This window comes from Anser brachyrhynchus, assembly GCF_964034855.1.
Source record: "Anser brachyrhynchus genome assembly, chromosome: 3".
Lineage (NCBI taxonomy): Eukaryota > Metazoa > Chordata > Aves > Anseriformes > Anatidae > Anser > Anser brachyrhynchus.
Window position 1 is genome coordinate 119,246,278 of NC_137696.1, and position 22,398 is coordinate 119,268,675.

Sequence of the window (22,398 nt, forward strand, 5' to 3'; positions counted from 1 at the left end):
GGAGATTCGGCCCCATGGAAGCAGCTGGGGTGACACCAGTTGTCCTGTTCCTAGAGGTGTTTTACCCCAACAACCTTATTCAAGAATGGGAGGTCTTGCCTGATTTAAAGGACATACATCCTGCAAGGAGCTGCTTGCTTGGACAACCTATGTCACCTGGAGAAATGACAAGAAAGGGGGAGTGAACATCCTCATCAGCACCGGGAAACTCTCTTCTCTCCAGCAAAGCAGAGCATTTAGTGCATGCAGCTTCCAGCTAGGCACAGACAGCATCCTGGGAGGCTCTCCAGGAACTATGCAGCCCTGAAGTTGGCAGAAACCAGCAGAACCTGGCTAGAGCCCTTCTCCAGCTGGCTCCGAGCCCTTCGGCACCATCTGATAGCAGACGTGTTGCAGTATGCCACCCCTTTACCACTCCACTGTCCCTACCCTGATGTGCTCCCCCCATGCCGGGCAAGGGACCTGGGAGCCATAGGGGTTGGTTCGGTGCCCACTGATAGGAAAACCCTGTGCTGGGGGGAATACCTCCAAAAGTTGAGCCCTTTAGTATATTAATGTAGATATATGCTGGATTTGACCTCCAGATCAACGAGGTTTATTGGTCATTATTCTTTCAGTCCCTCTTTGTTCATTCTTCAGTATGTCTGGGTTAACAGGCTATTGCATTCAGCAGGCTGGCATGCTTAGAAAGGATCCCTGCTCTGGATCAGTGCAGCTTTCCTGCCGTAAAGGACAATAGTGCTGCAGAAGAATCCCTTGCAGGGGAAATGCTGAGACAGTCCAGCCCTTGTGTGATGCAGAGTGAGTCTTGATTTGGCTAGGGAATGGCCAGCAAACCTTGCACTGGGGAGGGTTTTCCCATCTTGGCTCCCATCGCAGTGGGAGAGCAAGAGTGGGATATAGGAGAGGGCTGCCCTGCCCAAAAATGTGCCCCATTTTTGCTCTGAAGCTGTTCTCATATATTTTTGTCTAGTTCTTTCTCTTGTTTTTGTTGTCACAAGGTTGCAAAGCAAATCCTACTAATGCCAGTTATTCCCTCCTCATGGAGGACATGGCCACTTGGCAGCTCATCACATTGCTTTCGTGGGCTGTCATTCTCAGAGCAGCAGCTGCCCTGTGTACCACTATCTGGTACATTCAGGGCACAAGGATGTCTTCTCTCTGATACTAATGAGTTCGCCCATGATTTCTCAGCCTGTTTGGATGGAAAAAGAAGTTGTTGGACAACATCCACCATTGTTTAGATTGGCAATGGAAATGAAGCTGGTCTAGTTTGATAACTTCAAAACTACAGACTCCTCAGTATTTCTTTTGGACATGCACATTCAATTAGCATTTATTTTATTTCTTTAATAAAAAAAAAATCTAACACTTTTTATTAAATGTTTCCAGTTCAGTTTGAACTCTGATTTGCTTTGAAGGTGCCTGGAACCAGATCCTGTAGCCAGAAGAAACTGCAGCATTTCTAGTCATTAACAAAGAATGAGTCTGAAAGAGGCTTTGGGTCTCAGAAATGAGGAGGTGCTGGAGATATCTTTCTAGTCAAGGTTTGAATCCCTTCTTAGACAAGAGCTATTGCAGCGAGAAAGGCCAAACTCCCCAGATGTGCTGGGCTTAGTAAGTCAGTGAGAGATGATGTCTTGTCTGAGTGGTTTGTAGGACCTGCTGCAAAATCTTTCAGTGGAATCAATAGGCTTTGAGTCAGGTCTCAGATGATTCTATCCTGCAATAAACACAGAGGAACAGCAGTAATTGTAGATCACAGTGTCCATTTTGGTCACTATGATGTTATTATAACTGATTCCCAGTCCACAAACACACCCTGTTTTGTTAGCTTGCCTAGCAGCTCTCATGAACCAAACATACTGTTGAAAGGGAGCTACAGATAATGTGGTTTTCTGAGCTTTTCAAACATGTTATAAAACCAGTAGAGCCAAAGTAATCATTATTAGTAAGCAGGCAGACTTGGAGCCTGAGTCTTAATCCACTGTGAATATAAACAACCTGCCTTTGTGTGCGTCCTCCCTGCTTTTGGTGACTAAGGTTTCGCTGTGAGATTAGGGGCTGAAGGTTCCAAGAGGGTAATTTCAGTTGTGTGCTTCTTGGTGTTATAAAGCCCATAGACCAGAAAAATTATTGCTGTGATTTAGTCGCAAACTCCCTGGAGTGGACAAGGGTTGTGGATCTCATGATAAATAGCACAGGCTAGCATTTAGCAAGTGATAATGCAGACCACAGGAAAATACGAAGAGAGGAAAATGTATTCCCAAGGACTGATAATTAACATAAAGAGCCAAGGAATAGTTTTGAGAGGGAAGGAATGTCTCCAGCTTCCCTCTTGCATAGGTAAGTCACTGCTGTCCTGATACACTGCAGAGGGCCTGTATTGATCCCTCCAGAACCAAAGGCACTCCTGGCAATAGCTCAGGATACACAGACTCCCAGCCTGATGTTTTCCAGCCCCAGCTGGAAGGTGATGGAGGCTATATTCGAAGCAGCTGAAACGGCCTGTGGCTAGAGCTTGACTGGCTGTTTACAAGGTTTCTCTGATGCTTCTGTGCCATCTGCTCCTCCTTCTTCTGCTCCGTGCACAGGGTGGGTATTTTACAAGACCATTTTCCTGTCACCATCTCCCACCTAGTCCCTTCTCAGGGAGCTAAAAAATCCTCCGTCTTCTTGCATCCAACCAGCGAGTCCGTATCCCCCCTATAAAGCTCCTTTTGCCTGGGATATGCCATCCTGGAAGACTGTAAACACCAGCAAGCGTGCGTACAGACGGGACCGTTCTGGTGAGCCCGCTGCCAAGTCATGTCAGGCCTTGAGGCACGAGGGTTTGCACAGCTGGGAGGTGGTTGTAGTAAGCCAGGGGCTGGGGTGACCTCCAGCCTCTTTTTTTCTTTTTGTGGCCTTAAACGGAGGCAGCTGGGAGGTGGATGATGCTGACCAGCTGTGTCTGCTGCCTGCGGTCTGGCACAGGGATGGGGCCTGGCATGGTGAATTCCTGGTGGACAAGCAGGCGGAGGTGAGAGGGAGGAATGAGAGGGGCAAGTCTCATCCTGGAGCTGCGATGGGTTTGCAGAGGATGGGTCTGTTTTCCCTTTTTTTTGGCTGCAAAATTCTGTACATACTTCACAACCATATTCGGTCCCATATTCTAGGCTTTTCAGCTAAAATATTATTTGCAGAGAAGCTGTTTATTCACCCTCAACCCTGATGCAGTGCAACGCAAGCTGGCAATGTGCTGTGGGTCATTGCAGGGCTGGTGCGTGCCTTTGCAGTGTAGCTTTGTGCCACAGTGATGGAAAATGCCCACTTTGTGCATTGCTGCTCTGCTTAATCCACAGCTGAAAGGAGGAGAGCTCAGAGTTGGAGGGGACAATTGCTTAATGACTTTAGGTGCTGCTTTGGGATAGGAGGTATAAAATGGCACACATAAACGAGCACGAAGGGTAAGGCTTTGCTTGAAATGGACTTTGCAGCTTGGATATTTCTCCATTTGTTATGAGAAATGCATCCTGTCAGTGATCAGAGATACAGTCTTGACACTTCTGAAAGAGAAGGATTAGAAGTGCGGTCTGTGTCCAGCGCTATGTGTTTGTGCTTGGCCTCATAAGGTGAGAATTAAAGTTTCCTGTGTGATTATGTGGAAACTGTAGTAAAACATACATAAAACTAAATTGTGGGTCATGCGTTTCAGATGCTGGAAAGGGAAAAATGATAGATAGCCTGTGGCAAAATCCGATATATACACGTGTGACTGCAAAAGATCAGAAGAAGGCATAAGCATCTGATTTAAAATACTTGTACTGCAGAGGCAGATTCATAGCATATGTTGAGAGCTTATAGGGAACAGACCGTGCAGAATCTGATACCACACGCAGAGAGCGCGAACACACTGGAAACTTCATTCTCCTGGGAAAAAGATCATGGAGCAACATTTATTTTTAAGAGGCACCCTCATGTTTTATTTATTCATGCTTTCTGCCCTGGTATTCAATAGCAATGCATTTCATCACTTGCAGACACGCTGCTTGGGAAGGCAGGCTTGGAGAATACCTGCCTTCTGCTCAAATCCATTGTCCTGCTGTTGCATACCATGCTGTTCCCATTATTTGACTGTTCTGCATCCTGAAAGCAAGTTGTGTGGAGTTAGGTTTAGCTAATGAAGTATATCCTGGGAGAGGTGCACTGGAGAAGGATGTTGTAGATTAATAGACCCATGGAGCAGGTCAGTGATGTGCTCACAAGTAGGAAGTCCAGCCTGAGTTTAAAAATAAATTAACATGAAAGCTGCACACTTGCAAACCCCTCCGTGCTCAAATCAGAGCAGCAGCGCCATAAATAATCCTTCTCCTCATCCTAGTCCCTTCCTCATGACACCAGAGAGCTGGTTATCCTGCTCGTGTCCTCCCTCTGCTCCAGCTGGCAGCCCTGTTTACAAGCAGACCGAAATGCTGTGCGTTTACCCTCTAAGGGAAAGCAGGAGTCTCGGACAGGTGCCTACCCTCGTGCTGGACCGGTGGCGGAGGCACATCCCCACAGGCCAAGGATCTCTCATCGGAGGTGACGCACAGCCCCTTCTGTCAATGTTTCATTCGTGCTGAATGACATGTCATTGGGGTGAGGCCCTGGGGAGTAACCTTTCTCCTTCAGATCCCTTCTCCAGAGACTAGAGGCTGCTTGCCGGATACCAAACAGGCAGCCAAGGCCTGTTACTGCTCTGTGCTGCTACCGTCACTCAGCATCCTCCCGTGGCACAGCCAGAGGGGAAGGGGCCTGCTGGCTTCTTTCCAGCCACCAACAACAGCATGTTCCTCTCCTGAGAGGCAGCTCGGGTCCAAAGTGAGATGTCCTGAGTATGATGACAGTTAAATTTAGGGAAAGACCTGAGGCAAGGCTGAAGGACTGGGAAGAAGGGAACATTTCTGGAAAGGGACAGTAGGAAAGACTTTAGGAATGGGGCTGACAATAGCAAAGAGAGCAATGACGGCAATCAGAGGAAGGTGGGGCTGGTGGAGAAAGAATGGAAGAGAAAACTCTGAGAGGACAAGTGGTTCAATTATTCTGTAGATAATACTTGATACTTGAGCCAGGATTCCTATTTTTTTTTTTTTATTCCAGCTCTGATTTGTGAGTGACTGCAGAAGAATTGTTTTATTGTTTTGTGCCTGACTTTCCCCATTTCTGCAATACAGATAAGGGCCATTAGCAACCCTATAGCAGATGAGGGCATCTTAAGATCCTAGCCTGGAAGTGTTGACACTTGAGCATTATTGATAGACTTGTGGAGACAGGCTGTCTCTGTGAATACCTCTGCAAAAATCTTCTTGAGTGTCTTTAAATTTGGCAGCTCCTAGAGCACATGCACCAAACCTGAAGCACCTTCACAAGGTCTGACGCTGGTACTTACGTCCTTAACTGTTCTGCCCCTCGTGATAGGTTTTGTAATGTCCGGAGATGGAGAAGGCGTTGTGAGGGGAGGGAGCAGCAGAGCTCCCAGCACATCCTTAAGGACTAACCAGCCGTAAGATTTGGCTGCAGCTCCAAAAATGTAAGTGTTGGATGTCTCTGCCTGCACCGGTGGTGGAGAATTGGGCAGGCCTCTGAGACCTTAGACAAGTCATTTATTCTCTCTCTGTTTCAGCCATCTATTTAAAAACAACCAACCAACCAAAAAAAAAAAAAAACCAACCACAACACAATTTCCAGAAGAACGAAGAAGATAAGTAAGGTAAAGGGTAGGAGGTGGTGAGGTGTAGTGAGAGAGTCCGTGGAAGTATACAGGTAGAAGTTCATCTGAAAGGTGGATATTTGTCCTGTGCCATTCATTATGTCATTCTCCTTGCTGCACTCCACCCTCAGGCATTAACATCACTCAGAGACTCAAAGGGATTTTCATGAAATGAGATGTGCTGTTTCTCATTTCAATAGGTCTTAGTTAAGACAACAGAGGGAAACAATTCAGTGTTGCAATGCTGATAGCAAAAGAGTCACAGATGCTGATATCAAGAGACTTATCTAGTCCATTTTGATCTTTATTGTCTTGCTTTTCTCATCTCATCAAACAATCACTACTGGACTCCACAACTAGGTCTCCTTTGAGATCTCTTAGGATCCACAGCCCAAGCCTGAAGCTCCCTAAAGCAATGGTAATTTTGAAGATCTTAGCCATAGCAGCCTGTCTTCAGTTGTGCTCAGTTCTCTTTTCAGAACCTAAGTAAATGATGAAGTTTTCAGATATAAGTATTTCAGATACAGTTTTACCATTAGGCTCATATTTGCCTAGGCTCATCCCTGCACTCATGCCTCATCTGTGTATGTGTGTCGTGGATATGTTGACTGGTCAGACAAAGCAGGAAGCCATAGGAGTCCAATAGCTTGGTGTTCAGTTGCCTGAAATCTTCTCTTAACCCACACATTTTCTGAACTAAGGCACAACTTGGCCTTTATTTTTTCCCACCTTTGCTGTCCCAGAACTGCCCAGCTAATTGCTGCACTCACCAGTCTGAGTCACAGCGCAGCTGGCACATGCTGTTCTCTTCATTGTTTTTGGAGAAGTCTGTCTGCTTTAACAGGGTAGGGCCCCTTGTAGGGGACATTTACACAGTTTTCCTGCTCTGAGGTTTGGCTTTTCTTTGTTACTGTTGTGCCTCTAAACTTCAGGAACTCCGTTAAAACTCTGTTAAAACAGCCATTTCGTTTCTGCTAATGGTAATTCACATTTATGTTTGTTTGGTGAAGTGACACAAAACAATGGAGAGCTCTTTTTTTCATGACCCTGATTCTCCCCTTTAATTACAAAATGTTGATGATTTGGGTATTAAACTGATCCGGAATCCTGTTCTTATCACCTGGTTATGGGGGTGACCTGCATTACATGTGGTGGAAAGAGTTCTGAGCTCTGCAAAGAGGGACTCTAGGCACTGACTTTTTCATGTGCCAAGCTACCTTGCTGCTGTTCCTGTGGGTTAGTTGACTTTCACCAAGTTGGGAAACATTCACAAGCAGAGCTGTGAATGGAAGTGACATATTTACCTCGCCTTGTCTCCTTTCATCCCGTTTTAGACCTCAAACTGTCTAACAGCATTAGGAAGCCCCACAGAATGAGAACTTGAAGTCGGTACTGCTGGGTTTACCAAAGCACTGTGCTATCTCCTGACACTAACATTAACTGAATACATTGGAAATGGGGCAGAATGAGGCAAATTTCAGGGATATGGGAAATAGGAAAATCCTAGAAATAAAGTTTGGGAAAACGTCTGCCACCTTATTGCAATTAACCAGTAAGGTGACTGGCTGACAGTTACCTCTTTTCAGTCTGTTTTTAGAGGACAGAGAAAAAATATCTTGCATTAATCTTTAAGATCTTTACAAATTGTACTGACATTTAAGAATAACCAGCAGTCAGTAAAAGAGCTAGTAACTGTCCCAAAAGTCTGGCTTCTGTCTCTAGTAAAATAGTCTAAGTAAGGAAAGGAGAATTTACTGTGCCATGCACTCACATGGAGGCATGTGCATCTTAGCTAACCCTCAAGATAGTTGCCAAAACGGAGTGTAAATGATGGGAAAAGAGAGGAGTGAATTTTGTTGTAACAGAATAATGGAGAAAATGCTAAACAAAGTAAATCTGTAAGCAGTTAAAGCAAACCTCATCCCTGGTGAAGAAGAATTTATTGACTTTTCTGTGTGACTCAGAGCACAGTTTAGTTATTAATTCAATTCCTTTAGTGGCATGTAGGAAGAATGCAGACCCCTCTACATATGTTAGCTTCACCCTTGAAAAATAAAAGAACATGAATAACACATACATAAATTTGTCAGAAACAAATCCTGCCAGACATAACTTAATCATTTAGTTTGATCCAACTGCAGTCCAAATAGATGAAAAGAATGTGGTCATTTAATCTGCATAAATAAGATGTCTGCTCATATATTAAGGCACTTACTGTATTGTCTCATGAAGACTGAGCTGAAAAATTAATTTAGATTGACTGGAGATGAAGATTATAAAACAGACTGAAAACAGGCTGGAGGGACCAGAAACACATAGTGATGAATAAATGCCAACACTTGGTGGGAGATTCCTTGGGGAAGCAGTAGGGAACAATGTTAAACTGGTTTTGCTTAAGATCCTAATTAATGATTTGGAAGGAGGGTTGTCTGTGATGTAAACTCAGTGCTAGGACAGTACTCATCTTGGGAGGGATCATGCTTTCCAAAACACTCATACTAACAAGTTTTGATCTGACAATTTTTGGATAAATCAGAATCACAAGTTCAGTCTAGGGGCTCTACGCAAAGCCCTAACTGCACTTGTCAGTAGATACTTTGAAGTCTAGGTCTACCATTTGGAACAAACAAGTTCTCTTGGTTTCCACTATGGTTCAGCCTCTCCCACTTATTTATCTGTTGTTTGTCCAACTTTGTGTGCATTGGAGTCTCCACACCAGAACCAAGAGCCTCCTGGCCGACTCCATAAACATGCTGTTTTGTTGTACTGATATTTGAACACGTATCATGATTCCAGCAAGTATCTGTACTAAACTTTTCAGGCAGATGGCTGGTGTAATAACAGGGATTTATAGGGTCTGTGTTTTATAGGGTCTGTGTTTCCTCATTAAATTTACTGTCCTTCAACCTGTTTCCAGGGGCCTGGAACCTCCCCATCAGGTTTTTTTTTTGTGTTTTTTTTTTTTTTTTTTTCAGTGAAAGTTGTATGTCAAGATGATCCTGGGGGGACTCTTGCCATTGCTTTGAGTTTGGAGATTCAGATTGGGTCGTCTGTCTCCTCTTGCCTTCGATGGTGCATGTTTAGCAGTTCTACTGGGAGAAGGGCATGGTGCTGGCTGGGAAAAGGGATGGGATGTGCAGCTTGCCTTGCTGCTTGCACATGGGAAAAAGAATCTGCAAAAGGAACCCCATCCCATATCTAGAAAGAAGGGCAGGGAGAGAGATACAGCGGGGACAGGAAATGCAGAGCAATTTTGCTACCATTTAGCAACGCGTTTGTTGGCACTGTCTATCACTAGCTGTAAGGCCCAGCAGAAGTTATTAATTTGTTAGGCATTTCCCAGTGCTACCCCCATAGCCACCTCATGACCATGAATGTCTCCTCCAAGCCTCAGGAAGAAATATGATGGGATTGTGTGTGCTGGGTTGGGTTTGCAGGCCACCAGTTCAACAAGGCTGGGTTATATTCTACGTTGTGAACTCCCTGGGGCAGGGAATGCCTTAATGGGTTTCGTTTTCACAGTGGGGTTGCTTCTTTGTGGTTTTAGGGAAACATGCACAATGCTTAAACAGTGAATAGCAAGATTGAGATCAGGACGCAAATTAAAGCATGAATGACAAAAGGAACAAGCAGGAGCAAAAAAAAAAAAAAAAAACAAAACAGGTGAGAATGGAGAGAGAAAGAGTGTGTGATAGCCACAGGAGCACATTTATCTCAGCCCCTGCAAGAATCTCATTTTTCTTCTGTGGAATCTTCTGGCTTGGGTAGAGATACCATAAAATATGGCAGTCTGAGTGTCACAAATGCCCAAATTCCTTCTCCTCCTTCTCCAGTGCTTGTCTGAAGGAAACATTCATCACATATTCCTCTGTTTAAGTGAACATCGATTTCAGGACTTGAGTGGGAGGAAGGAATAAGAAGTAAGGATTAATTGCTTGATTCATTCTCTGATTATCCTCTTCAAGTATTAGAAAAGGTATTATTATCTATTATTGTTGAAAGATCATTATTTTAATTGTTCTTTGATGGGAGTAGGAAACTAGGGAGTTGGTTACCCTGTGTGGTCCATTAGTAGTGTGCTAAAGAATAAAGGAGAATCCTATGAAGCTTTCCCAAGAGATGACATTTATTAGGTTGTAAAATAGCCTCCCACAGAAGCACTCAAAGCCCTGTCACTTAATTGATAAGTTACTGAGATCAACAGGGCCTAAGACTTCTCTGAATTAGTTGCTGTTTGAACTGGAGTGAAATGTCAAAAATGTTGATTTGAAGATTCCTGGTGACTGCAAGTATCCCACGCACATAGCAAAATTGTCAAAGAAGCGGGGTTTATTTCTGCTCTGAATGTCTAGATTCAATTTTTAGCTATTGGTCATTGCTAGAGTGTTTACTCGTAAGGCCAAAGAACCCTCATTAGCTAACTTTTATTCTGTTTTTACATCCTTATAGTCTGTGATTAAGAAACCTCTTAGGCTTTTCTTTGTGAAATTAAAGAGGTAGAGCACCTTGTCTTTCTCCAGAATGAAGTTTCCCAATTCCTAATTAATTCTTGTGGCTTATCCCTGAATTCATTCCCATTTCTTAGTATTTTCAGCCTCTGAAATAGGCTCTGTATATCAGTAACAGTTGCACAAATGCCAAGCTGGGATGACGTACAATTTCTTTGCTTCTTCTACTTGATATTACATCCCCAGCGCATGCCTTACTGTTGAAGATGTCAGACTTGTTGTCCCTAAACTAATTAGACTCTGTAACGTGCTAGGCTTTTTCCAGCTTACTGCTTCTGGCCTCCTGTCTCGTGCTGAGAACCAAGGTCTCCCCTGTTCAATCTTACATCCAGGACTCTGCATATGTCTGTACTGAAGTTCATACTCTTGGTTGGTGTGCAGTTTTCTGGATTGCTCTCTGGATTGCTTTGCTTTATTGTCCTCTTCACTCGATACCACCTCCGCAAACTTTCACAAGCTTACTAATTTTTCTGCCATCTCAGCAGTAAATGTACTAAATAGCAACTGGTGAGGTAGGATCTAAGGGGACCAAAAGCTCACTCACGAATGATTTCTTCCAGTTTACTACTACAGAGATATCAATTAGCTGATCTCCAATTCCATTGAAATGAAGAATTACTATGCTGATTTTAAACCAGTCAAATTTAGTACTCAGTAATTCAAGTCTGGTGCTTTTCAGAAGCATGTTATATCTATCCTATTACTTTTATCAACCTCATTTGTAGGCTTATCAAAAAGTGAGACTGGATTAATTTCATGGGATTCCTTCTCTGCTAACCATTATTGATGGACATTAATTGCCTATTTTTCCAAAGCTGTCTTATGATTTTGCCTGGGATTGACAGACAAGCCAGTGATGTTATGCCTATTAACCCCTTTCTAATGTATGCAGTGTGTGGGGAACGTCAAGTCATTTTACCTTCTAAAATCTTTTAGGAGTTACAGAAAAACATTGCATTGTGGTGAGCAGCGTGCACACAAGCAGCTCCTGGATTTCACTTAAGAGTTTTTAATTTTAAAAATTATTATAAATGTGACTGTTGGTTTTTATCATCGTATCATACTCCCTTCTGGGTAGCTGTTTGTTTATAGAATCTCATGGGTTTTGTGCTTCTTCAGAAAACGGATAGGAAGAATCTTTTAGAAGATCACCTGACCTGGCCTGAATTGAACTATATATATTTTTTTTCTGTTCTATTTCTGCACTTATCAGATGAATTTTTGAGCATCTTCCAGTAGTGCATTAAGCACAATGCTTATACATCTTTCAAGTATTGTTTTCTCAACCTCCTCTCTCGGGAGGAGTGTTTGAAGTGCAGCATATTATTTTGATAGGATTTTAAGGTGGTTTGGTTTTTATGAACTGTGTGTGTTCTCTCATGTGTTTTATTTCACATAGGCAAGGCTAAAGAATTGCACCATGTAACTGTAGTGAAAGGAGGTGAGATTTGAAGTAGTCTGTGGCTTGTAAAGGAATTCATCTTACTATTTTGATGAGACCCTGATTTCTCTTTTCATGGAGCCAGAGGATCAGAGTTGCTAATCACTGTGTTCTTCTAGAGCTTTTATATGTCTTGGAGATGTCGTGGAGCCAGAAGACAAAAATGAGCATCAAGGACCAGAAGTAATTCCAGAAATCTTCAGGAAGCTGGGCTAGATGGTGGAGGGGAGGTTTGTCCTGCAGTGGGTGGTGGAGGAGAGGTGTGACCTGCAGTGATGTTCTTAGCTGGCTTGGTTTCCTGTATTATGAAACAATCTCCATGCCCGTATCTGTCCCGCAGTTCTATTGATTTAGCCAGCTCAGTCTTAAAGGCTTTGTTCAAAAATAGCACTATAGAGGAGCTCAGCATCAGCATTCATTGTAAGCTGTACAACTGCATGTGGGAAAGAAAGATTTCTTCTCAGAGGCACTGGGAATTTCAGGTTGAAGTGTTACCATGGCACGAGTTAGGAAGAAGGGATATTTGATTCAGGAATCTTAGCTCAGAGTTGTTTTAGGATGTTCAGAGCATGCCGGCAGGACTGACTGCTGGGAATGCAGCTGGGCCCGTGGTTAATGGGTAAAAGCCAAAGTGAAACGTGTTATGAAGAGGGAGATATGATATTTTTCAGACCTTGACCATCTTTCTTTGCAATGACCAGTTTTGATGTATGCTGCAGTTACTGAGGGTTTGAGAAGGGTTTGCCATCAGGTAAAAAGTTGGGGCAGAAGTTGTAAACTCCAGGGAGGTCAGAGAGGTTTTATTTGTCCTGTGGTTGTTTTTTTGTTCCCCCCACCCCTTTTTTTTTCTTTCTGACAACTTGCTTACCTGTTAATCCTCTTGCTTGAATTCATCACCTTCCTAAGGGTAGAAATGCAATGCTGAGTTATTGAATGCAGTCAGTTCACCCTTTAGTAAGACATGAATACACACAGTTAACTAGAACCCTTAAGAGCAGTAGTTCCAAAAGTTCCCTATTTGTGAAGCCCTTTTTGGTGCCAAGGCACAAGTTTCCTGCACACTTGCAGGACCATTAGCGTTTCTAGTTCCAGGCTGGGGATGCAGCCCAATTTGGCAACCCCTGCTCTTGCCCTGTGGAGTCCCAGCAGAGAAAACACTCCTTGCTGAGCCTCTTGAGTCATGAAATCTGCAGTTTCAAATGGACTTTCGTTTCCTCTGTAATCACTGTTAGAAATGAGACAGCATCAGCAGTGCTGTGCAACTGGGATGAAGGCTTTCATGGCTCCTCTCTGTATTACTTTTAATTTTTAAGAAGAGGATTCCTGAGCTCAAGTTTTTCTTCTCTAACACATGGGATATACTTGGGGAAAAGTAGCTACCAAGAGGTTTTGGTTCTGGGAATAGTACTTTGGGCTCAAGAACATGGAGGTTTCCCCAGAGGCTCTCCCAGGGGGTTGCGTGCCTTAGCTGAAATAACTGTTCATTGTAAATTCATGTCACTTTCACCAACTTAGTGCAGCAAAGGTGGTGTTGGAGGCAATGGCTCAAACTGCAAAATGTTCCACTGTTCACATTGTGGTGACTGCAACCACCATGGAGTTTTACTGTGTTTAAAAGATCGCCTGCTGTTGGCTTGCTGTGGAAAAATAATGCCTGCCGGAGTGTTTCTGCCTCTGACCATCTTTTGACTGTGCCCCAACGTGAACTCACTTATGTAATGCTTCCTAGTAGCAGTGCTGCTGCAGGAGACGTGGCTGTTCCTGCGAGCAGGGGTAGCTCCACCTCCACTTTTAAAGGTCTTCCCGGCCATGAAATTCAACAGATGCAATGCAGGGAAGGAGAGGGTTTGTTCACGATCAACACAATGCTGGCACTGCACGGTGGGGCTTCATCCACACCTGCTCTGCCTGGTGAGCTTGCCGAGAAGGGCTGTGTGCTCATTTCATCTCATAGTGCATTGCCAAAGACTCCTTCTTTTCCCCTGCTGCAATTTTTTTCCCCCTGCAGGTAAGGGAAGGCAGTGGAGTATCACAGTGAGGTGTCTCTTGGTTGATACGTGTACTTTTTCGCTGTTGTGCCAAATGCAGAATGACCGTGTGGTTTGGGAATATGTTGGTGTGTTAGCTCAGGGGTGGATTTTCAAAGAGTTGACTTCACAAGAACGTCAGTCCAAGGCTTTGCAGCTGACACTTCGTGGCTGTGCTATCAGCAGCTTTTAAGGAGACAGTGTCGTAGAGAAAGCAATAATATATAGTTTTAGGGCAGGAATCTTCTCCATCATCTGTGATATTTGTGGAAGTCATGATTACTTGGCTGTGGCACAAATCTAATGTATGCAAGGATAGGCACTTCCAGATGTGCTTCCAGGCCTGAATTCAGAGCCAGAAATCTGTACCATTCTCCATTCAAGAGCACTCAGGAGAGAGATTGGATACCCTTTTATTTCTTGGAGTTGCCTCCATATTTCATGAGCAGAGACTTTGTAGCATGAAGATGTAATTTAAGATCATTCCTACTCCGATCACAAGCACTCAATTATTTGCATTTTTAAAGTTAACTGCTCTTGGGGCGGAAGCAACTGGTCTCAGCTGAAGCGTGGGCATCGCAAGGTAGTCTGCTAGCGATCAGCTGTCTGCAGCCAGACATCTGGCAGGAATCATATCTGTAGGACTTTCGTACTCCCCCAAGGTAAGTTGGACTGCTCCAGAGGAGTGTGTTCCCTGGGACAATAATTCCGAATCATTTCCATGCCTCAGATTCTTGCATCCATTGGCAGCAGAACTCAAACTGCAATGCTGTACATTAGGTATTCTGCTTGCTTCATCTCAGGTGCTAGAGCTTATTTTTAGGACTTTTTTTTTTGCCTTTTGTTCTCCATTTTCCCTGTTCCCCACTCTCCCAGTTTCTATATGTGTAAAATTACACGCCAGCTTAGCATTTATGTTAACATGTACTTGTCTCCTGTTCTTGCTCATGCTGACTTAGAAAGCCTGGAGGGAAATGCTCTAATTGAATGTCCATTCATGTGTGTTTTCAGTACTTCCCTTGAAACATAGCTACATGCAGAAACCTTGTGAAGAGCAGAAGCAACAGAAATACAAGCCCCATCATTCCACAGAGCGCACAACAGTCATTACGGGGACAAATCATCCTTATTTTCTGTGGGAATATCTCATCGCTTCAAAGGCTGTCCCCTTGACTCCCCTGCTGATCTCCCTGTTAGCTGCCTCCATCTAAATCGGGAATGTTCTGGGTAGATGGTGCCAGAGACACCACAGTAAGGGAAGCTCTGAGGGCTGTAGTGAAAGCCATCTGTAACCCCCAGTCTAAATTACTGCCGAGTGCGGTACAGCAGGGAGTTTGGGCTGGCTCCACACGAATAGAGACAATATCCACAGTGCACCCAAGCTAATGTGCTCTGTCCGTAGGGCTTATCGGTTCAAGAAGCAAAGTCCCTTGCTTCGTCTGGACCAAACCGAGGCATTCACCCACCAAATGCCGTCCTGCAGTGCGTGGTAGCGTTGCCAGATTGGTAGGGCATCAGCCCTCAGTTGGCATCAGCCATCAGCTCTTTGTGTTGGGGCAAAATTGATTAAAGAATACTTAGGAAGCCACATGAATTTTTATTTCAGTTGAAAGCATCCTCCCAGGCATCCAGTGCACTTCTGTCCTTTCTCTCCCAGGTGTCTGGTAAGCCTCTGGCTTTCGTTGCTTAAAGGAAATTTTGCCTTATTGGCAAACTGCCTGGTTTTAATAACCTCCAGTCCAGAATTTGCAGTAGCTTCGGTTTGCTTTGGACAACCAGAGCTGTCTTCCATCTAATTAAATCCACTAGTAGAGGACAAAGACTGGAAGGGAACTGTTTCATCAGTAATAGTATCTCAAATCCATTTGTTTACCTCTGTAGTGCTCTGGGAAATGTTTTCCTTAAAAACCGCAAACTGTGATACATGGAGATTGGCAGCTGGGTGGTTCTGCTGAATATGGTACTCTGTACAGACTAATTAGAGGCACACAGACCTTGCTGACACCTCTGCGACATCAGATCCTTCACGGAGGATAAGGTCATGTTAGAAAATCTGCAGGAATCTCAAAGCAGAATCTGACAAACCTTGGAAGTTCAAAACCATCACAGTTTTGCCTGGGTTCTCCTTTGCTGGTGCTGCAGCCTGCTTCCTCCAAGAAAGGTTAAAAGAAGAAAGATACTTTTAAGTTCCTCTTTGTAAATGAAATCATAATTGCTGGAAAAATAAAGCAATTGATGTAATGTAAACCTCCTGGAGTAACTAGAGAAGGTGCTATAGAGGCTTCCCAGCAGTTATACACTGAGAAACATTCTTAATCTCCTAGATAATGTAGAAGAGGAATGACATTTATTAGCTACAAGTCCTCACAAGCTGAGGATGCAGTTTTTAAAACTGTATTTGGCTCCCCCTCCTTTTCCTCCTTTATTGTGATCCTTCACCATGGATCATTTTATGTCCAAACTCACCTTCATCTGTTATCATACTTCAGTGATTTATCGACATCACAAACTTCTGATTAATAAGGCTAGATGAACATCCATCAGAAGAGCTGAGAATGTGTGATCATTTCCTCTCGGGCTCTCATTAGCTGTAGCTCTCCTTTTGGGAGTTTTATTTTCTATTTCCAGACTAAAACATATGATGTTTAAAAATAATTTCCTACAAGTAATATTTTGTTTCTCTCTTTTTTTTTTCTTTAAGTTCAGTTGAGATCCCGTATGATCTCTATACTGACAGCTAAAATAAGTAAAAAACAACCCAACCTACCTCTGTGTACACTGAATGAATGAGCAGGCAATTCCGAATTAATAGCTTGATTCAGTTTCCTTCATTTGATGTGGAGAATATAGGCTCTACAGATAATACTATGATTGTTTAAAATGGTTGTGGGATAGGTAGGAATTACACTCAGTGTCTTTTCTGAAAGAATATCCTTTTTTTCATTACATTGCTTGAGTTTTAAATGACAGGTTGTGCTGAAAAGCACCTCTGGTATTTTCTGATTATTATGCCAACTAAAATGAGGAGGGTTTTGTTTTAGAGTTTCCATACCAAGCTCTCCTTTTAATGAGACACTCCTAGGTTAAAAATACCTTCCAAAAGCGACTTCCCACGTCTTTTCTACATTAGTGACAGATTGGAGAAGAAAATGTGGAGTAAGCCTGAAAGTGATAAGTTGAGGTTAGAGGTCTAGCCAAAGTCAAGTGCTAGGGAGTTTCAGCTGTAGAGAGCTGATGCTTTGAATTATAATCAAGTGATTAATGTTTCTAACATAAGTGGGTTTGGGAGTTACAAGGACTTGCAGCAACAGCTTCATAAGTATGGTGAAACTTGCTTTGAGAGATATTTTATTTATAGCACATTCATTAGGTTGGACAGAATGGACAACATGTGCTTATGTGGTTAATGATAAATCCATCTGAGGACTAAACCAGTCTGCTGAGTTATGAGAAAGCCATTTGTAGGTCAGATTTTTCTGGAGAGGGAAAGACTTGAGAGAAACGATTCTTATTTATTTTTGGGGGGGCAGGGAGAGGATAGCAGTTGAAATCAGCTTTTCTCCTGGTGTAAAGTGTGCAGGATTTCAATGTTACAGATCTTCCAGTTTTAAAGGTCTCTTGCCTGTGAAGTCTGTGTAGCTGGCATCTTAAATACCAAAAGTAAAATGGGAAGGAGCAGGCATGTCGGGAAATGAACAGAATATTTTTATAAAGTAGCTGGTCATCTAATGGTAATGTGTGAAAACTGCAGTGATCTCTGTGAAACTGCAAATGTCAGAAAAGGCTTCATCTCTCTGGCATTATAGTTTTGCATATGGAATTCAGAAGCGTTATCACGAATTGAAAGGTATTGAACAAAAAAAATGTATGCGAGCCTGTTTGTTCCTTCTGTTTGAATTCACGAGACCTTAATCCTCTCTCCATAAGTGGTTTAGGATAGAGAGTCTTTCAGCTAGAAGTAGTTTCTCCTGAATGATAAAACAAAGCGAGGGCATAGGTAATAAAAACAATGCTTTGGAACATCATTATTGTTTTGGTTTTAGGGATAGATCTACCAACAGGATAAAATAGATTCACCTCTTAAAATAAATTCACCTCTTACAGCCTTATTCAGGGTGGTGCAGGTCATTCATCCACAGGTCCTACTGGTTTCCACCATAGGCCATGCTGCCATTGGATTTCAAAGTGAGCTCTGGAATGGTCTCATTAAAAAAAAAAAAAAAAAGGCATTAAAACAAACCCCTTATGCTTTCCTTTTATACAGCAGCCAAATGCAAAGTTGTGTCATTTCCCCGAAGAGTCTCATTAGCTGCTAGTCTGGATAGGACAGCTGAAGCTGGTAGAACCGAAAACCTCACAGGTAAATGTCTATCAGAAGGGGACTGCACTTTGCACATCCTCAAAAACAAACAGGCAAAACCTGTCCACTTGAGACACGCCTTTTCCCTGCTGCTAGTCTGATTTTTAGGTAAAAATGGAAATGCTGTGTTCATTGTCAAGGAAGCTAATGGCAAAGTGCCTGCTCTCAGATACATTGCCCATACCTTCTCCAGGTGTTGCTGCAGGTGCTATTTGTGAGTGAGCTTAGTTTATCAGGAGTCTGAAAGCTGATTGATTATACCCAGTATTTTTAGAGTGAGAAAACAACACCTCATAAAAAGATACTTAATTCTATATATAAATTTGCAACAAAGCAAAGTACAGGAAGCTGTCTTAGATTAATTCACACGGAAAACTAATTTATTACACTCAGGGTTATGAGATAATGAAAGACACAGGGGCTTCTCCCTCTCCTGACATCTTGCAATTCAGAGTGGATGTCCTGCTGAGAAGACCCACGTGGGATGAAGAGTTTTGTGGGGCTTTTGGGTCCCTTGCCATTCTGAGACTAGTTAGGCGCTGCTATATTGCAGTTAATTGGTTAATTAAATAGTTAATTAAATAGCACCAGCCACTGTAAATCTGCTATCCATGATGTTAAATTCTGTCGTGGTCCCTGGCACCATGGTTATCCCAGCCCAGTGACAGCTCTGGCATGGCTTGAACATTAGCATTGGCCAGAGCTCATTCCCTACAGGCGGTTTGGGTACAGCCGTTCACTTTTGGAGGTTAAGGGTGTTTAACCTCCCATGTACGTGTGGCTGGACTGTGCCTGCTGGCCCCAGGGCCAGAGACCCCTGACCCCACTGAGTTCATTAATATGGATGTGTCTAATGTAAGCAAGGTAATGTAATCTCCATTGGGTGAGGCATCACAAGGTTCATCAGCATTTTTTTACAGTCTCTTCATCTTCTGTTTCTATTATTTTAAGTATACTATTAATAAATATTCATTATTATTTTAATTCCCCTTATGTTATGTTATCCTTGTCAGGATCAGACCTGTGGGGAAACGGGTATGGTGTCCTGGGCTTGATGCAGGGCATTGCAAATAGTGTGGCGCTGTCTAATCCCCCTTCCACTGTTGTCTCTAATCTATAATGACTTTAGAAATCTGATTTTGGCCTGAATGCTCTGATCTGCATCACGGGCTGCCCCTCTCAGTGACTTCCACGGGCTGCGCTGGAGTATGTCAGGGTTTGGAGCTGAGGGTGGTGTTTGGAGCCGGTTGACAAAACAGATCTGCGAGGCCTCTTCCTGACAGTACACCAGCTCTGATCTGAAACGTGACACAGCCTCAGACATCTGTTTTAAGAGCATAACTGCTCTGAGCTTATTTGAACGCAATACGGGGCTCTGTTTATATTCCTTTGATTAATTGAAAATAACCTCTTGTTAAGGGAGTGACAACCGATACCTTAAATTGTGCTCAAGTCATTCACAAGAGAGAAAAAAATACGCCAAAGGTTAGGCAGGTCAAAGCCCTTGTTTGGATCAAAGCATATGTTGAACACTGTATAAATGCCAAATCTTAAAGTGTTTTGTATTGAAGGTTGAAGTTTGGAGTAAAATGATACTGTACCAATAAATCCCTAATTCAGCTTGTTAACACACTACCAAATTCACAAAAGCGCAGCGAGAAGGGATGCTTCTGTTGGGCTGACTGGATCTAAGTGTCTTAAAAATTTACAGCAGAGGTGAGGTCATTGCTGTAACACCACATCCAGTTCTGGTAGGCACATTTAAAAAAAAAAGACTTTAATGCAGTGGAAATGGATCTCAAAAGAGTGACAGGCACAGTTTGTGGTCTGCCCATAAAATCTACCTTACTTTGGGAGACTAAAAAAGCTCAGCTAATTTTATTTATTCAGGACAAGGTTACGAGATAACTTGGCTGTGGTTTTGTAAGGTCAAGCCCGTATGGCGAGGGAACAGCGGGCTCCAGTTTCCACTTGGGGCTGAACGGCCTGGGTGCATTCCGCCAGAAAACTTGGAGGAACCACAGCTATACCTGGGCTTAAAATATTCCTGCTGTGCTGAGGGTGAACTGAGGTTGGGCTGTGTCCCGGTGGGCTGTAGCTCTTCTGTGTCCGTGCTGAATCTGTGGCTTATGGAGCAGATCAATGGGTGATGGACGAGATTGAGGGTGGAGAGTGAGGCCAGGCAGATACAGATTAGAAGGGCAGCCTTTCTTCTTCACAGGGTGATAGGCACTGAAATAGCTTATCTGGGTTGGATTGTCCTTCATGGAAAGTCTCTGATTCGGGGTGGGATGTGTCCCCGAAAGATGTGCTGTAATCATAGCGGTCCTGGTGTTGATTCAGGACACCACTCTGTGGCTTCAGCTATGCAGAAAATCAGACCAAGTGATCGTAATGATCAGAGAAGTGTCCTCACCTGGCCTTAAGATATTTCTATTCAGCAGGAATATTTAAAATTCTTATTTTAATAGGCCTGGCTTCCAGCTATCTCTATGGCTTAATGTATCTGTTGGGACATCTTAGAGCAGCATGGGGGGAACTCATCAACTTCCAAGTAGAAAATTTCCATCTGATCCATACCTCAGTCTATAGCGAGCTGTTGTGTGGGTGAGACTGGCACCCATCTCGTCCACCCTACAGCAGCACCAGGAAGACAAAAGAACCCCTTAGGAAGTCCCATGAGATCCTGCTAAAGGGTTTTGGGCGCTGCCTGCTGCAAGGGCAGGTGGGATTTGGAGACAGCCTGAAGCCTGGGGTGCCTGCAAGGAATCAGGCACACAAGGCGTTAGGTCCAAATGCTGCTTTAAATAACGCCACCCAGCTGGGTTGCCTTGTCCCCTTGTACCCAGCACGCAGGGGAGCGTTGAGGGGTTTGCCTGGCTGGAAGACATCCACCCAACTTTGTTCAATTACAGCAATGAATCACATCCAATTAGGCAAAGGCTTGACCACACACCCGGTGTGACTTCGTGCTTCGGTGGGTCCTGTTGGTGTCACGCAGCGCCAAAGCCACGTCTCCTGGCTTGCCAGCACTCGGGCTGCTGCCTGCCTTGTCCCCGAGGTGTGTGGGGCGGCGTGCATCTTATGGGGCTGGGAGCGAGACCCCTGCCCCATCCCCTCTGCCATCCCCATGGGCTGGCAGCCGGCAGCGCTGTGTTTTGGAGCAGCTGCTTGCAAACCTGGGCAGAATTAGCTGGGCTCCTGTGGGCAGCGGCTGACGCAGGGGGGGGATCTCGTATCCTGCCCGCAGCCCTCTTACACAACCTGCAGCCTGCGAGGGGATTAGAAAAGCCATAAAGCTGCTGCAAACTGTGTTTCGCTCTCGGTGTCTAACAGCATCACACAGCTCTCGCTCAAATAAATAAACTCTGATGGGAACCCCCCCCGCCCCACTTCATTCCCTGCTTTAATAAAACTTGCCACAGCGCTGCGTTTTTTTTTTTTTTTTCCCCAAGTCAGCAGATTTTTAGGCTGGTTAATGAGGGGGAAAAAATTTCTTCTCCCCCCGCACCCCATCCAACTGCCTCCCCCTTCTCTCGCGCTGGGGGCCAAGTTTGGATTGGAGCCTGGTGAAGTTTCTGTGTCATTTCCTGTTGCTGCCCTCGACACTCGCTCCCGCGCTGCTCTCCTCCCGCAGACGCTCACACGTCCTCGCTCCCGGCTCGCTGCTTTTTGGGGAGGATGTGAGCAAGCACGGGAACACCCCACGCTCTCCCCTGTCACACCGCCTGCCTGCCGCCGTCCCCACGGGCTCAGCTCCCGGCCAAGCAGAACAGCCGAACGGTAAAACAACTTTCTTCTTTTCCCAACAGCTCAGCGATACTTTTTTTTTTTTTTTTCCCTTCTTTCCCCAGGCAGCTGGGAATTTAAGGCAGCGAGAGCCAAAGCAGCCTTTTTTCTTGCAAACTTTCTTCGCCGGGGGGATGTGGCTGGTGGCCGTGGTGGTCCCGGCGGTGATGGATGGGAGCAGAGGTGGGGAGCCAGGGGCTCGGGATGAGGAGCCCGAGCGTGACGGTGCGGGAGCGCGGCGCGGGGCTCTGGCGAGGGGAGAGGTCAGCATCCGCGAGGGCTCGCGTTGATGCTCTTTTGCAAACACTGATGGCTCGATGCAAAAGGAAAAAAAAAAAAAGGAGGAAAAAACCTGGCTGTGGGGAAGCCAGTGGAGGGAGGTGAAGGAAAAAGCAGGGGGTGCGCAGTGTTTTCTCTTACGTGTTCGTCTTTCAGCTTCAGCCTACCGTTTACCCCGGTGAAAGGTTTTACCTAAGGCTTGCTTGCTGTGGAGTTCAGGGGGTTTGCAGTCCCAGTGGCTGGTATCAGACAGAACTGATACT

At 44.3% G+C, this 22,398-nt stretch overlaps 1 protein-coding gene across 12 annotated transcripts in view; it reads left to right on the plus strand.

Moving 5' to 3' along the window:
* EVA1A (eva-1 homolog A, regulator of programmed cell death) overlaps positions 1–22,398 on the plus strand; it is a 204,712-nt gene that overhangs the window by 119,806 nt on the left and 62,508 nt on the right. For 2 of the 12 annotated variants that reach the window (XM_080584927.1, XM_080584928.1), the window contains exon 1: positions 21,693–21,850. The exons of the other annotated variants lie outside the window; for them this stretch is intronic. The gene's annotated coding sequence lies outside the window, so the exon portion shown is untranslated. Of the gene's footprint in view, positions 1–21,692; positions 21,851–22,398 lie in introns of those variants that run through there. 12 annotated transcript variants of the gene reach the window in all.